The sequence below is a fragment of the Lissotriton helveticus genome, chromosome 1_1 (assembly GCF_964261635.1).
Source record: "Lissotriton helveticus chromosome 1_1, aLisHel1.1, whole genome shotgun sequence".
NCBI classification, from domain to species: Eukaryota; Metazoa; Chordata; class Amphibia; order Caudata; family Salamandridae; genus Lissotriton; species Lissotriton helveticus.
Genome location: NC_136057.1, coordinates 1,444,255,162 through 1,444,269,668, shown reverse-complemented (window position 1 = coordinate 1,444,269,668; position 14,507 = coordinate 1,444,255,162).

Below are 14,507 nucleotides of genomic sequence, written 5' to 3'. Positions count from 1 at the left end.
TTTTATCCTATTACATGTTCCTCATAGATAATTTATGGTTTATGGTGACCGTAGGAGTTTTGGGGCAAGTGAATCAAATGCTGCCCTGTTTTCCAATTTATACGTAATGTGCTCGCAGGAAAGTTTCCTCCGTGGTAACTTGACTGGGTTCGGTTAAAGCAGCGGAGCCATAGTCCTCCGGTAGCTCAGCTTCCCTAGGCAGGGGCAACACTGGGGGGTCTCAGTCTCAGTTTCAGCGCGACTCGCGTCCGTAGTCCGCGGCGCCGGGATCCATTACTTCCGCGATTCTTGGCCTGGTCTAGTTGATGACTGAATAAGTCTGCTTTAGATCGTCTGATCTTTCTATAGTAAGTATTTCTCTTCTTACTAACTTGAGGTGGTTGGCAGATGGTGGAGATCTCCATCTTCGCTCCATTAGTCTTAAGGATCGTCTGTCCTCATTGAGGCTTCCGTCGTACCAGGGTTTTGAGTCTTTTATGAAGCTTCTCTTTAGTTGTAGGAGAGCAACCTCGTCTAATACCATGTTCATGGAATTGAAGTAGTGGTTAGTGAGATCTTGAACCTCGTATAACCCTAAAGGGGGAAGGAGGATGTTGGGGCTGGAGGTTGTGATGAGGCCCACGTTGATGTTTTTCAGATCCCTCTTCCATATTTTCTGTCTTGTAGGTTGAGCAGACTTCAGTTTCACTGTTTTGTTGATGAAGAAAGTGATGATGTGATGGTCGGACCAGTCACATGGGTGGATCGTATTGAGTTGAATGGCATTGGCCTTAGCAATGTCTAAGTCAAGTATTGACCCTTTCTCATGTGTGGGGCTGTTACAGATTTGGGTGAGGTCAAGGTCCCAGAGGAAGGTTTTGAAACTATTGACCGCTAAATCAATAGGGTAATTCCAGTGGAGATTGAAGTCTCTGAAAAATATTTGGGTGTTTTGTTGTCCGGCATTAGTAGAAACAATGTCCATGAGATGTTCAATGAAGGTGAGGTTATCACCTGGTGGATGATAAAGAATGTGCAGAGAGCAGACTGGTTTGTTATTGCTAGTGATGTCTAAGCATTGGTATTCGCAGGAGGGGAATTCTGGAGACTGGGATCAGTTCACTGAGAGACTGTTCCGGTGTATGCATGCATGACCATAAACACAAGAAAGAGACCAAGACACTAAAAACGGACTCTCACCCTTCTACACAGCCGGACCTTGAGAGCCCCGAGCTGTGGTGTGAGGATTGGTGGACCCTGGAGGACGCAGATGAGCCACCGCAACTCATGAGATTTACAGCAGAAAGCGGTCAATAGGAAGGGAGGAGTGGAGGGAGGGGAACTGTTTGTGTGTCACCTTGTTACATTCACCTCCTGGAGACACGGTTACAGGGGAAACTGACATCGGTTACGTTTCTCTTTTTGGAGTGGCATCTTATCCAGAGCCACTATCTCTACTGTTTGTTTTCCTTTCTAATTAGCTGCCTTCATGTTCCGTCCCTTTTCATTTTGTTTTTGAAATTCTCACAAGGTGTGGTGAAGGATACCGGCATTTCATTGAGCCTGATACTGACCGCGCAGTCTGTTTGCTTTGGATTTTGAGTACTACCCCGGGACTCTGACCAGACCATGCCAAAACTGGCCGTAGACTCCTACAGTGGTGGATCTCAGTGAGGACATCCAAGAACCAGCCGAGACTGAGCTTATTTTGTGTTTCATTTTGAAAAGACTCACCTATCTCTGATATTTTGGGACAGCATATAATAAAACATATCCCATTATTACTTCCATACGGCCTCCTCGCTTCTGTTTCTGCCCGTCCCTCAGACAGGTGGTGTCAGAAGTGGGATCGGGGGAAATGGAGGCCGTCATCAGCAAGATGGCAGAAGGCCAGGGCAAACTAGAGAAACTTATGGGGAAATTCTTAAAAACCACTGAGGCTGAGAGGGAAGCCCTACAGAGGGCCCTCACCGAACAGGGACAGTCCCGGGAAACCACTTTAGGGAAACTGGCTGAAGTGATGGGCCAACCCAGGGAGCTGACTGCTCCTCCTTCCGTGGTGGTGCAGAAATACGTACAAGGTGAAGATCCCGACTTCTTTCTGTCCAACTTTGAGAGAATGGCATGAGCAGCTCTATGGCCAGAAGAGCGGTGGAACAATATTTTGGACCGCTGTTAACAGGGGAACGTCAAACTGCCTATCAGGCCGCCAATCCCCTTGGTAACCCTCCATACCAGGACATGAAAAGGTGCATACCTGAGTGTATGGGCATAGATGATGAGACCTATCGGATGAGACTACGGCATATCTGCGAAGGACCCCAAGAAAACCCCAAGCCTTATGTTACCGGATAAAAGACATGGCAGATAGATGGCTGAAGCCGTTAATCTCATCCAAAGAAGCTATATTAGAAAAAGTGTATTTAGAACAGTTCCTTACCTCCCTGCACCCTCCCATACAGTGCTGGGTTCGGCAGCACGCCTACCTCACACTAGAAAGGGGAGTTGAGGTTGCTGCAGCTTTCTACGGAGCTCAGGAGCTACACAAAGGCCAAAAAGAAGGGAACTGGAAACCGCCGGGGAACTCACCGATGAGAGCACCCAGACCTCCCCACTACCCTCAGAAGCCAGAAACTGTGACCATTGTACCCAGTTCCATACATCTAACTCCCCGACTTCCTTTTCCACCCGGACCACAGTGTTTTCCCTGTGGCAAATTTGGACACATTGCTTGGGTATGTCCCCAGAAAGTGGAGGTGGGGTACGCAGGGGCATTGTACTTTTCCCCAAGAGGAGGTAACCTTCCTTTCCATCGGAGGGTAGTGGTTAACGGAGAACCGCAAGATGCTCTTGTCGACACTGGATGTCTGCAGAGCGTGATGAGACCACATGTCATCCTGGGAGGGAACCCACCTGCCACTGAGGTAGTTACCATCCAGTGAATACACGGAGACAGCAAGATATACCCCGTAACCAATGTTTCCATACAACACCAAGCGACCGAACACCCAGTTGACCTGAAAGTGGGCCTCATTCCTAACTTGCCCGAACCAGTGGTTCTGGGAACTGACTACCCCCATATTGACAGTTAACTCTATGATACCTGGAGGGAGGAGGTGCCCTTCTCCCATGTAGCAGATCCTGGTTGGACCAGAGCAAAAGATAGAAAAAGTAAACAACAAAGAAAAAAAGAAAAAAAGAAGGGGGCCCCAGTTTTCCTAACAACCAAAGAGGGCGAGCTATGGGATCATGATAGAAATTTTCGTTCAGCCCAGCAAGAGGATCGAACACTTCAAGAAGCCTGGGGACAAGTTACAGAACAGGAGGATCCTCTCCTAGTAGGTCCCCAATTCTTCATACAAAAAGGGTTGTTGTATAGGAAAGGAGGGAGGGTCATGCACATTCAGCTACGAGTACCCCAGACCTTTAGAGACAAGGTACTACCCCAGACCTTTAGAGACAAGGTACTATACCTGGCCGACAGCCACTTATTGGGTGGGGGTCACTTCGGGGGGGGGGGGCGAGAAAGCTATTTTAGAGAGGTTCTATTGGCTAGGAATATACCAGCAGGTTTGGAAGTACTGCAGGGAGTGCTCAGTTTGCCAGAAAAACAAACGCTATCTTCCACCGAGTCCATTTAAGACCCCTGCCTATTATTGATGAACCTTTCTCCTGGGTGGAGATGGATATCCTTGGCCCTCTCCTTCCCTCACGTAATGGCTATTGTTAAGTACTAGTCTTGGTTGACTATGCAACCCGGTTCCCCGAGGCTATAGCCCTCAGACAGCCCAACACCACACAGGTGGCTAAAGCCATGATTAATATTTTCTCCAGAGTAGGTTTTCCAAAAGAGATCATTACAAACCAGGGAACGCCCTTTGCCTCCAAACTCATGCAACAAGTATGTCAACAATTGAATATCAAACAGAACCTCACGGCTGCCTACCACCCGCAAACCGACGGGTAGGTAGAACGCTACAGCACCACCCTGAAAGTAACTTTTCAAAAACTACTGAATCTGGAGGCCCGAAATGGGAGGACATGCTTCCCTTGGCTTTATTCGCCATTCGTTGGAGAAAACAGAAAAGTCTGGGGTACTCTCCCTTCGAACTATTATACCGGAGACAACCCCGTGCCCTCATAGACATGGCTAAAGAGGAATGGGAAGAAGAAAAAGACACAGCGAAACCCCTTTTAGACTATGTAGCCAGGTTGAAAACTCAGCTTAATCAGGTGCGAGCCATCATAAGGACCAACTTAGAACAGCCCCAAACCAGTCAGAAAGCTCACTATGATAAAGCAGCAAAGGAAAGAACCCAGATAATAGGGGACATGGTGCTAATTTTCAAACCCACCTCAGAACATAAATTGTTAAATCAGTGGCAAGGCCCCTTTAAGGTCCTAGAAAAAGTAACCCCAGTCACATATAAACTACACACACAGGAAACCACACACAGATTTACCATATCAAGCTCCTAAAGAAGTGGGAGGGCCCACTTCCTGTTCTGGTTGGAAACCATATAAGATCATTAGCGGAACAAAGTATAGATGAGGAACTGCCAGATCGTTTGAAACAAGACCTAAGGAAAGCTCTACGCCCGGTACAAGAGGTGTTTTCCTTAGTGCCCGGCAGGACTTCCCTTCTTGAGCATGAAATACACTCTCCACCAGGGAAAACGGTCCGACTGCAGCCTTATGGCATCCCAGAAGCTAGAAGAGAAGCAATAGACAAAGCGGTTCACCAGATGATGAAGCTGGGGGTCATAGAGCCCTCCAAAAGTGAGTGGTGTTCCCCTATCGTGATGGTCCCCAAACCCGATGTGTCCTTACGCTTCTGCATCAACTTTAGGGAGGTGAATAAAATATCCCAGTCCGATGCCTATCCCCTCCCAAGGGTCGATGAAATGATAGAAAGGCTAGGAAAAGCCCAATACATCAGCACCTTATATCTCTGTAAGGGGTATTGGCAGGTACCCCTAAAGGAACAGGACAGAGAAAAGACGGCAAAGCAACCCTGATCAAAACATCGATCCTACCCCACCCCCCTTATCGATTCCTTACCCTCAGGGCCCATGCACCGACCATAAACACAGGAAAGAGACCGAGACACTTAAAACGGACTCTCAGCCTTCTACACAGCCCAGAAGAACTACTCAGGACCAGCACGATCCTTGGAGGGGCAGAGCAACATGGACCGTCGTCCAATCAGCTTCACCAAGAGGGCCCGGGGATAGGACAGGAGAACATGAAGCACCCGTAAACAGGAGGGAGGAGCCTACGGGAGAGACAGAAAGAGCCAAGACGGTGTATAGAAGCAGGGGTGGAAGGTGTGGTGACGAACCAGGAAGAGGACGACCTCGAAGACCTTGAGAGCCCTGAGCTGTGGTGTGAGGATTGGTGGACCCCGGAGGACGCGAATCAGGAGGGAGGGGATCTGTTTGTGTGTCACCTCGTTACCTTCACCTGCCGGAGACTCGGTTACAAGGTAAACTGACATTTGTTATGTTTCCTTTTTTGGAGTGGCATCTTATCTATAGCCACTATCTCTACTGTTTGTTTTCTTTTCTAATTAGCTGCCTTCCTGCACCGTCCCTTGTCTTTTTGTTTTTGAAATCCTCACGAGGTATGGTGCAGGATACCGGCATTTCATTGAGCCTGATAACTGAACGCGCCTTCTGTTTTCTTTTGATTTTGAGTACTACCCCGGGGCTCTGACCAGACCATGCCAGAAGTGGCCGAAAACTCCTACAGGGTATGGATCTCAGTGAGCACATCCAAGAACCAGCCGAGACTGAGCTTATTTTGTGTTTAATTTTGAAAAGACTCACCTATCTCTGACATTTTGGGACAGCATATAATAAAACATATCCCATTATTACTTCCATACGGCCTCCTCGCTTGTGTTTCCGCCCGTCCCTCCAACATGACCACTCTATTTAATAATAGTGATCGATATTTATTTCTTTTTAAGGTGATTCAACATCTAATTTAAAAGAATTGTCATACAAAAAAGAAAAACATCTTGAATCAATAATACAAATTGTCCCACCCAACATGCATACAGAACATATACATACAAAATAGACCTAAAACATCAAAGACATTAACTTAATTTACACATAAAAATCTATACAAACATTTTAAAGTTCTGAATTGAACAAGCCAAAACAAAGGATCAATAATTTTTTTGCAAACACTAAATCTTAGTTATTTTGATCCTACAACAATGGGGACCACAACCTAACAATGTCTACTAGTGTAACCAGGCGATTCTATAAAGAAATTTCCTATTAAACCCTGGTTGCATTGTAGTCCAAGGATGCTTGTTAGTTGCGCTAATGTTGATGTGTTTCCAACCCGTGAAACTCTTTCTGGGTTCTCCTCAGGACTCAGAACTGGAAAAGAAACAAAAAACAACAGTCGATATCACTGCATCTTAGTATGCATTGGTGGTCATACACTGTACCACTCCATCACTTCGTTTACAAAAGTAATACCTTAGTTCAAAACAGCATGTCCTTTGAAATGTATAAAGAATGAGAAAAATTGGCCTGAGTCCTCTCTGCTTCATAAGCCTAAAAAGATTGAGACAGAGCAAGGACTACTAGGATGTAGGAAGCTGGCTCTGCATATACTAAACCTAAGTAGGGTATAGAGTGCACAGAGTCCAGTGGCTCCCCAAATGTAGGCAGAGCTAAAAGTAGATAATACCTTACTCTCTATTTGTGGAAGTGTGAGAGAGCAGTGAAGCTTTAGCAGAAGGTAGTGTTAAGCAGTTGTTGTACACACTCAGGCAAGACATGATTTCACACCCTTAAAGACTGAACTCTAACCAATTTGTTTTGTATAAAAATATTATTAAGTTGTATTTTATTTCTAGAACTAAGCCAGGCCTGATAAGTGAAATAATACTTTGTAGGAATAATACAGTTGAATGTAGTTTTATGTAACTGGCTTGAATACAGGTGGGTCAATTATTTAAATACAGTTGACATTTGTTTTCAGTTACTTTGAAGTTACTGTATGATTACTTTTCAGAGTACTTTTTAAATCACTATTTCTACTCAGTGTGATATGCCTAGATATCACACTGGGACATTTCCTAAATATAAGGTGAGTAAATCAGTTTTTGTAATGTACTGTTTCATATGTTTGCATACAATTCCTCAACTCTAGACTTAAAACATTTTTCACAGGAAAGTAGTCAATGCAATCCTATAAGAGGAAATAAAGCTATCGGTTTACAGGTAAATACTTGGTTTTGGGAGTTGGTTTTCTGGGGTTAGAACAAGGATTCCCCCAGGGTCAAGGATGCGCTCTCAAAGCACCCTCAGTGGCACTAGGGCGACCGGGGGCAGAGTGCTGAGGACCAATGTTATCCAACGGGGATAGGGGGCGTCCGGTTGGTGGCTGCTCACGAGCAGGCCACAAAGTTGTGGGAGCAAAACCCCTGGATATAAGCTCAGGGCAAAGGGGGATTCAAATTAGCACACAAAGTGCACCCCCATTGTACAATGGCGCCCAGGTGCAGGGTGCTGTTTTTGCATGGGTGCCCTATTGTTTTCAATGGTGATTCTCCCAGTGCAACAAACATTGCAGGCCCGGGATGAAGATCTTTTGGAAGTGACCACCAGTTGGAGAGTGTAGGAGAGTAGGGTCTGCTTTCCTATGGTCACCCCAATTTTTGCTTTTTGCTTCACTAGTTTTCGACTTAATGTGGCTGTGGGCCTGCTAATCAGACCCACAGCCTGCTGTTCTCTCTCTAAATTAATATCCATGTACTTTAGGTACATCACCAATTTGGTACTGGACACCTTATCAGCCCCTGTACAGTGCACTATAGGTGCCCAGGGCATAGATGCATCCAAGGCCTACCAGGGGCTGCAGCATATCTTTTGCCACCCCTGGCTGGTCATTAAATCAACACAACTGGCTGATCACTCAGCTGGGGCAAGGTGGTGTACTCACCCCTTGCTTAGATATAGTATACCTATGTCTAAACCTATATCTGGACACATATGCACCTATAAGTCACTCCTATGGCAGGCCTTAACAATCCTGGAGGCAGAGTGCTTGGTTTTATGTGAGATGGTGCTCTAGCATGAGCTGAGCCTGTCTGCAGTGTTCGGAACCATTTCCTTACTGCTGTTCCAGGGTATTGCCATACCATATACTCTTAAGTGCATTATAATCCTCGCGGTTATTGCTAACTTTGGTTTGGCTTTATCAAAATATGTCGTGTAAGGTGTCATACACTTTGGATTACTACCCCCTCGCCAGTTCTGGCGACGGGAGTAGCATTCCACCCTTCTAGAGGGAGAAGACATGTTACTTTACTTAAAACGCGGTTAATCCTAACCAGAGCCTCAGCATCACAAAATGGATGCTGCTGCCCCGACACAAGTCTGGCCTCCTGCTGCTGACCGAAACCTGTCAGGGGAGGCTTGGACAAAGAGTTTCCTGTCACAGGGAGGTGCTACACCACCCCAGACAGGAGATAGTGGATTGGAGCAGGGAGGGTTGAAAGAAACTAGACACTGCCTGGGGCACACAAGGTGTCCCATGCAAAATCCAGTCAAACTGGTTCTGGGGCACTCCAGCCCCAGCTCTGGCGCGAAACTGGACAAAGGGAAAGGGGTGTAACCACCCCCTTCCTGGGTCCCACCCATAGGAGGGACCTAGCAGGTAATCCAGCCCCTTGATTTGGAATAAAGGTAGGAGCTGTGCTAGTGCACATCAGATTATCCTGACTGAAACTTATGAAACGAAACTCTGGACCCTTCGCCATCCCACTTGACGTGGAAGACTGAAGAATCTCCCTTGTGGTCAAGGAGTGACCACCCTGTGCAAACAGGCACCATCCAGCGCCCAATGGTTTGCTTTGTTGCAGTTCCCGCCGGAACTCGAGCGAGAGAGATCGACAAGACCAGTTTCACTAGACTTCTAACAGCCCGATCCACAGTCCCAGCAAATCTGAGACCCATGGAGGCGACGTGAAGCGTGGAGCCGGCCATCTTGGAAAAACTAAGATGTGCTGACCGTGCAGCTCCCGAGGCTCCCTCGAAGCTGTGCATTGGGGTTTGAGAAGCCCCAGCCCCGAGCAGCTTTTGCACCGAAGATCTCCCCTCCACACTCACCGAGTGCTGCATGGGGCCCTTTTGCATTTTCCTGCTCGACGTGTTGGTCCGGTCACTTGCCCATTGGCTAGTGGCCCCAATACCGACGATCCTTTGAATTTACACTGCCGGTCTGGTTGCTCCAGACTGGCCCTCGCTCCCCTAAAAAGGACCAATCTATCTGACCTTGCTGGTCCGAACAAGAAGCGATCTTCCAATCCTGCGTGGGTTGCACTTGCCAAGGCTTGTTAACTCCAATCCGGAAGCCGACACCGCCGACAGCGAGAGCCTTCGTGGGACAGCTCGTGATTAACTCCAGGTCATCCTCGGTGCCTCAGAGTCCACGTGGCAGCGGAGACAAGCTTCTCGACATCCACCTGATTGCGCCCGACATCGCCTGGTTCCTTCCTGGTCACTGGCTAGTGACCCAGACTCTGTACCCTCTGCTTTCAGGTACTCTACATCTTCGATCCACCCTTGGATCCAACCGGACTCTTCTCTCCTGGCCGCCTGCAGCATCTTCATCTCCAGGCTCCATAGATCTACACGACGAAACCCGACACGCTTTGGCACCTATGCACCCGCTTCCTGTGGGTGAGGTAACTCATGAACGCCGGTGCTCCTGTAGTGGTTTACACCTCTAGTGTCTAAGTTTAAAGTGTGGTAATTCTATTCCAGTCGGAAGACTTCTAAAACTGTAACTCGATAACTTTTACGCACCATTGACTTTGCTTTGGTGCATGCGTGTGCTTTTAGCGCTGCACCCGATTCCCGCGGGCTACTCCCGTCCTAACTGCTGTTAGTCCAGTGTAGTCCCAGCGATTCCCAAGGCCCCAGGCCTCACCACAGTTCAAAAGGTGATACTTATACCACTTTTTTGATATATGGTTTGAGTGGCCACCGGCCTCATCCATAATTGTGCAACTTTCATATGTTATACTGTGCTTTTGTTTAAACGCTTGTGCTTCTATACTCAAAAAGAGTACAGGAGATTATTCTAGTAATAAATACATATATTTTTATAATATATAACTTGTGTGGTGTCCTTTCATTTGATATTACAGGATTGTATATGGTAAAACAGCTGGCTTCACATGCCCTATTGAGTTAAGCCTGAAGGCTGCTTAGTCCATGCTACCATTAGAATAGCTTGTCTTTTAAGGTTGACTTACAACCACCACCATAAGGGATTGTTTGGACTGATACAAGGTGCCCCCAGAATTGGAGACATCATACATCAGGCCAACTTCTCACAGAGAGGTAAGTTGGAATGTCGAGGGATTCCAAGACACCGTCAGCTGGGCCACCCAAGGCCACGGGCGTCAGGGGCAGGGTTTTTCTTACCGGCTCCAGTCGCGGTCGGAGGGATCCTCCAGAAAGGGGCGGCAGACATCGGCTGGAGACTTGAGGTAGGTCAGGGTCACCATATCCCAGGTCAGGTTCGCTGGGGAGGCCTCCTTGTTGTGTTGGGCCACTCAAACTCGGGCTGTTGGCATCAGCTGAAGAGTGGTGCAGACTCACGGATTTGGCCGGAGTCAGAGTCTGTTGGTGAGCAAATCCGGTGCTCACGGGAGACAAAGTCTGGTTGGGGAAGGCTGGACACGTATTCTGGGTTCTGAGGGGGGCTGCTGGCCGCAGGACATACCAGGATTTCGATGAAGCAGGTCTAGGTCGGGACAGGCCAGGAGGGCTGGGGCCAAGTCAGTTGGTGCCCTCCTTTTCTTCCTTCCACACGGCTCTTTGGTTCTTCTTCTTCTTATATCTTCTTGTCTAAGGAGGCAAGGTTCAGGGTTGCTCCTAAATACTAAATTTAGGGGTGTTTTAGGTAGGTAAAGGTTGGGACCAATGGGTCCCATCCTTGGGGTGGGTACACCCGCTATTATGCCACCCTCCAGTGGGAGGGAGGCATAAGCCTCACTCTGGTTGGCTTGGTCCGCCCATCTTGAAGATGGCAGGAACTGAGAGTTGTGCTTCGCCTCACCTCCCCAACCTGAGGCGTGGGGTGTGCAGAGGTGGGCACAGCTCTCCTAGCTTGGTTTTCCTGACAGTTCTCGCCCCCCCCCCCAAAGTGGGGGTTAGAACCGGTTGGGGCCAGTTGCAGGGAGCAGCAAATGCCTGGGGCAGCTCACAAAGGTGGCACGCCTTCGAAGCTTCCTATTCGTGGACCCTGCCCATCCTCGGGGAGGAGGCTTGGCACCTCGTCCCCAGATATGGTTTGTTTCAGGACCCAAAGAGCAGCAGGCTCTCGACCCAGGGGTCCAGAAACATGTCTGGAGACGGCAGCTGGCGAGCAGCCACTCAGCCAGGAAATTAGAGTCAGAGCGTTTTTCAGGGGGCTTCTCTAAGATGCCCTCTGGGTGCATCTCTAAGATGCCCTCTGGGTGCATTTTTCATTAAATATCACAATGGTATCAGTGTGGGTTTAATGTGCTGAGAAGTTTGATATCAAACTTCCCAGATTTCAGTAAAGCCATTATGGTGCTGTGGAGTTCATAATGACAAACCCCAGACCATATACTCTTTATGGTATTACTGCCCTTACAATGTCTAAGAATGGGATTATACACTGTAGGGGTACAAAGTAAAGTAAAGTCCACATTTGTAAAGCGCACAATCACCCGTAAGGGTCTCTAGGCGCTGGGGGGCCGTCGGGAAGATTAAGCGAGCTATTGCCCAGAGTCACATGGTGCTGGGCTGACCTGCCGCCGGAGCCGGGGATCGAACCGTGGTCCCCAGATTCCAGCGTCAGTCGCCCTGGCCGCGGCGCCACACCTCTTCCACTGTACAGGGATCATGCCCCTCACCAGTGGTATAGTGCACCCAGCTAGAGGGGTGGCTTGCCTATGTCATGGCAGTGGATTAAAGGCATGGCGCACAGGGATGTGTGCCATGTCGACTCTTCACTTTGCTCTGAACCAAAACACTCAGCCTGCAATGGCAGTGTGTGTGTATAACGGTAGAGGGCCTCTAAGGGTGGCACAATAAGTTCTGCAGCCCTTAGAGGCCTTCCATGGTGACAGTGCCATAGGTACCCATTGTACCTTTTACAAGGGACTTACATGTGACCAGAGAGTTGCCAATTGGGTGTGCAACAGTACAGATTTAGGAAAAGAGCATAGGCCCTGGGTACCTAGTTGGCAGGAGGCCAGGGCACACTTAGTCAAAGAGCATCAACATCAGACCGTGCTCACTAATGTTTTGGGCTGATTAAAACGTTACTGAATTTGAACTTCAACTCAGGCACCTGCTTTATTTATATCTGTAAGTGCTTCCTGTTGAGGTTTAATTTTTGTGACAGGAGCCTCGTGCCAGAATGAATCCTGCCCTGCATAGTTACCCACGAAGATGCCACCGTTTTGTGCAATACCTCTACTCAACTGGAGTAATTTCTACTGGCTAATCAGTAAGTGAAATCACTATACATTTACCCAACGAGCTAGCACTTACTGATTAGCCAGTGGAAACAGTAGTCTAGTATATTTGGGCAAATCCGCGAGTTCGCGAATTGCTTTCAGTTTCCAAGCAGCTCCGGACAATGGTGGTCGCTTCTTTCAAATGAAAACGGTCACGCATTTGCAAGAGTTTGAGCTATTGTCATTGTTAATGACAATGCCTTTTATTTATGTGTTGCTTATCAAAACAGATAAAGGCATTGTCATATACAATGCCAATAGCTTAAACTCTCACACATGCAAAACCTATTGCATTGCAAATGCTTGTTGTAATTATCTACTGCCCAGATAACAATAGCACCACCTTTGTCTGCCTGCTTGATTACGATTGTTTTATCCTTTTGCAGCTGAGCCAAAGCCACTATCTGTTCCTTTATGATGTTGTTTTAAATATGTTCTCTTTTAGCTCCCATCTGGTCAATAGCAGATAACACATATGCTCAAAAAGGAGAATTTCTTTTGGAATCTGATTGGGGTATGGGCAAAAAGGGGGTTTATTTCTTAATCCAGATACTTCATTTGGCTGTGAGGATTCATGATTAAGGAAGAAGCCCTTGAGCAGACTTTTTTGACAAAACTCCAAGGCTTCAGTTTTGAGCCTAACCAAATTAGTGTGTTTCACAGGCGCACAGGACAGCCCTTTTTCCAAAATGCTGTCCTCAATTTTTGTCAAAGACAAATTAAGAGCGGGAGATTTTATTGATTCTTGTAAAACTGTCAAAGGATTGTCATTTCCCTTGGTTGACCCTGGAACTTGTTTCTGGTTCTGCCACTTTGTTGGCCTCTCCCTAAAAAGTGCTGTTGTTGATTTTTTGTTTGTGTGTTTAAATTAGATGGTCTTTCACCAGAGTCCGAATCCCCTGTAGAAGATGATGAAGTATCCAAAAAGGAAACAAACTTTCTTTTTGATCTAGCTTGAAATTCCGATAAAAATATCTGCGACTCTGGGCGTGAATAAAAATCGTTTTTTTGATTTGAGTAAACTGTTCCCACCTTGAATATTTTTGTTTTTCAGGATATGGGCATGAAGCGCCGCTTACTTTCCGCCCATCTTTTTAATTGGCTCCTGTCACTGTCCTTTGTAAATAGTGGATTTTCATTTGGTCAATAGGCTTAGTAGTCCCTCATTAGTACCGCCTTTTCTCTTTTTGTAACCTCCCATGAGGATACCCCGTGGTACATGTATTGCTACTCTGTACGTTTTAATTATAGCCTCGGAGCACCACTTTCTTAACTGCCTTTATCCTGCCTGCTGTTTCAGGCAGGAGATGCTCTCCCACAGTGCTTTTTTTAAATTTAACCAGCACAGCACGCCTAAGCTGATATAATGGCAGCCACGCCTTTCTGTTTTTGTTAATAGCAATCACCGAAGCCATTGCATGCCTTTTTTTCCCCTATATTTTTACTTTTCTTACAATGGCGGCATCCATGCTTTAGCTTTAAACATCTTAAGGTAAAGCATGAGTTCCGCGATTACTTCAAAAGTATAGAAATAGAAAACAAAAATCACTTTTTTTCTATTTATTTACTTTTGAAGCAATTTGGGCCTAAATTGAGAGTGCCATGATCCATTTGCAGTGCAGTAGCTCTCGCATTACTGAAAGTTTGAGCTATTGGCATTGGATTATTATTAACGCCAATCTCTGAAACTTTCAGTAATGCAAGATCTATTGATTTGCAAAAACGTATATTCATTTATAACTTGGCGACCATCTCTGGCGCTGTACATGTCCCACAGACAGGAAATAGGAAGGTGAGGAATGAAAATCAGTATTTGTGACTGAAGGGGAATACATCGAATGGGAGTGTTATTATGAATATGATATAAGTGTCCAGTTGTACCGTTGAATGTCTTTTGCTCAATGGTTACTTTATCTATTTTTATTGGTGCCCGTCCCCAAACACTGCATCCTCTGATGTATTTCTTTGTTTTTGTTCCTGCGTACTTTCAATCAAAGAG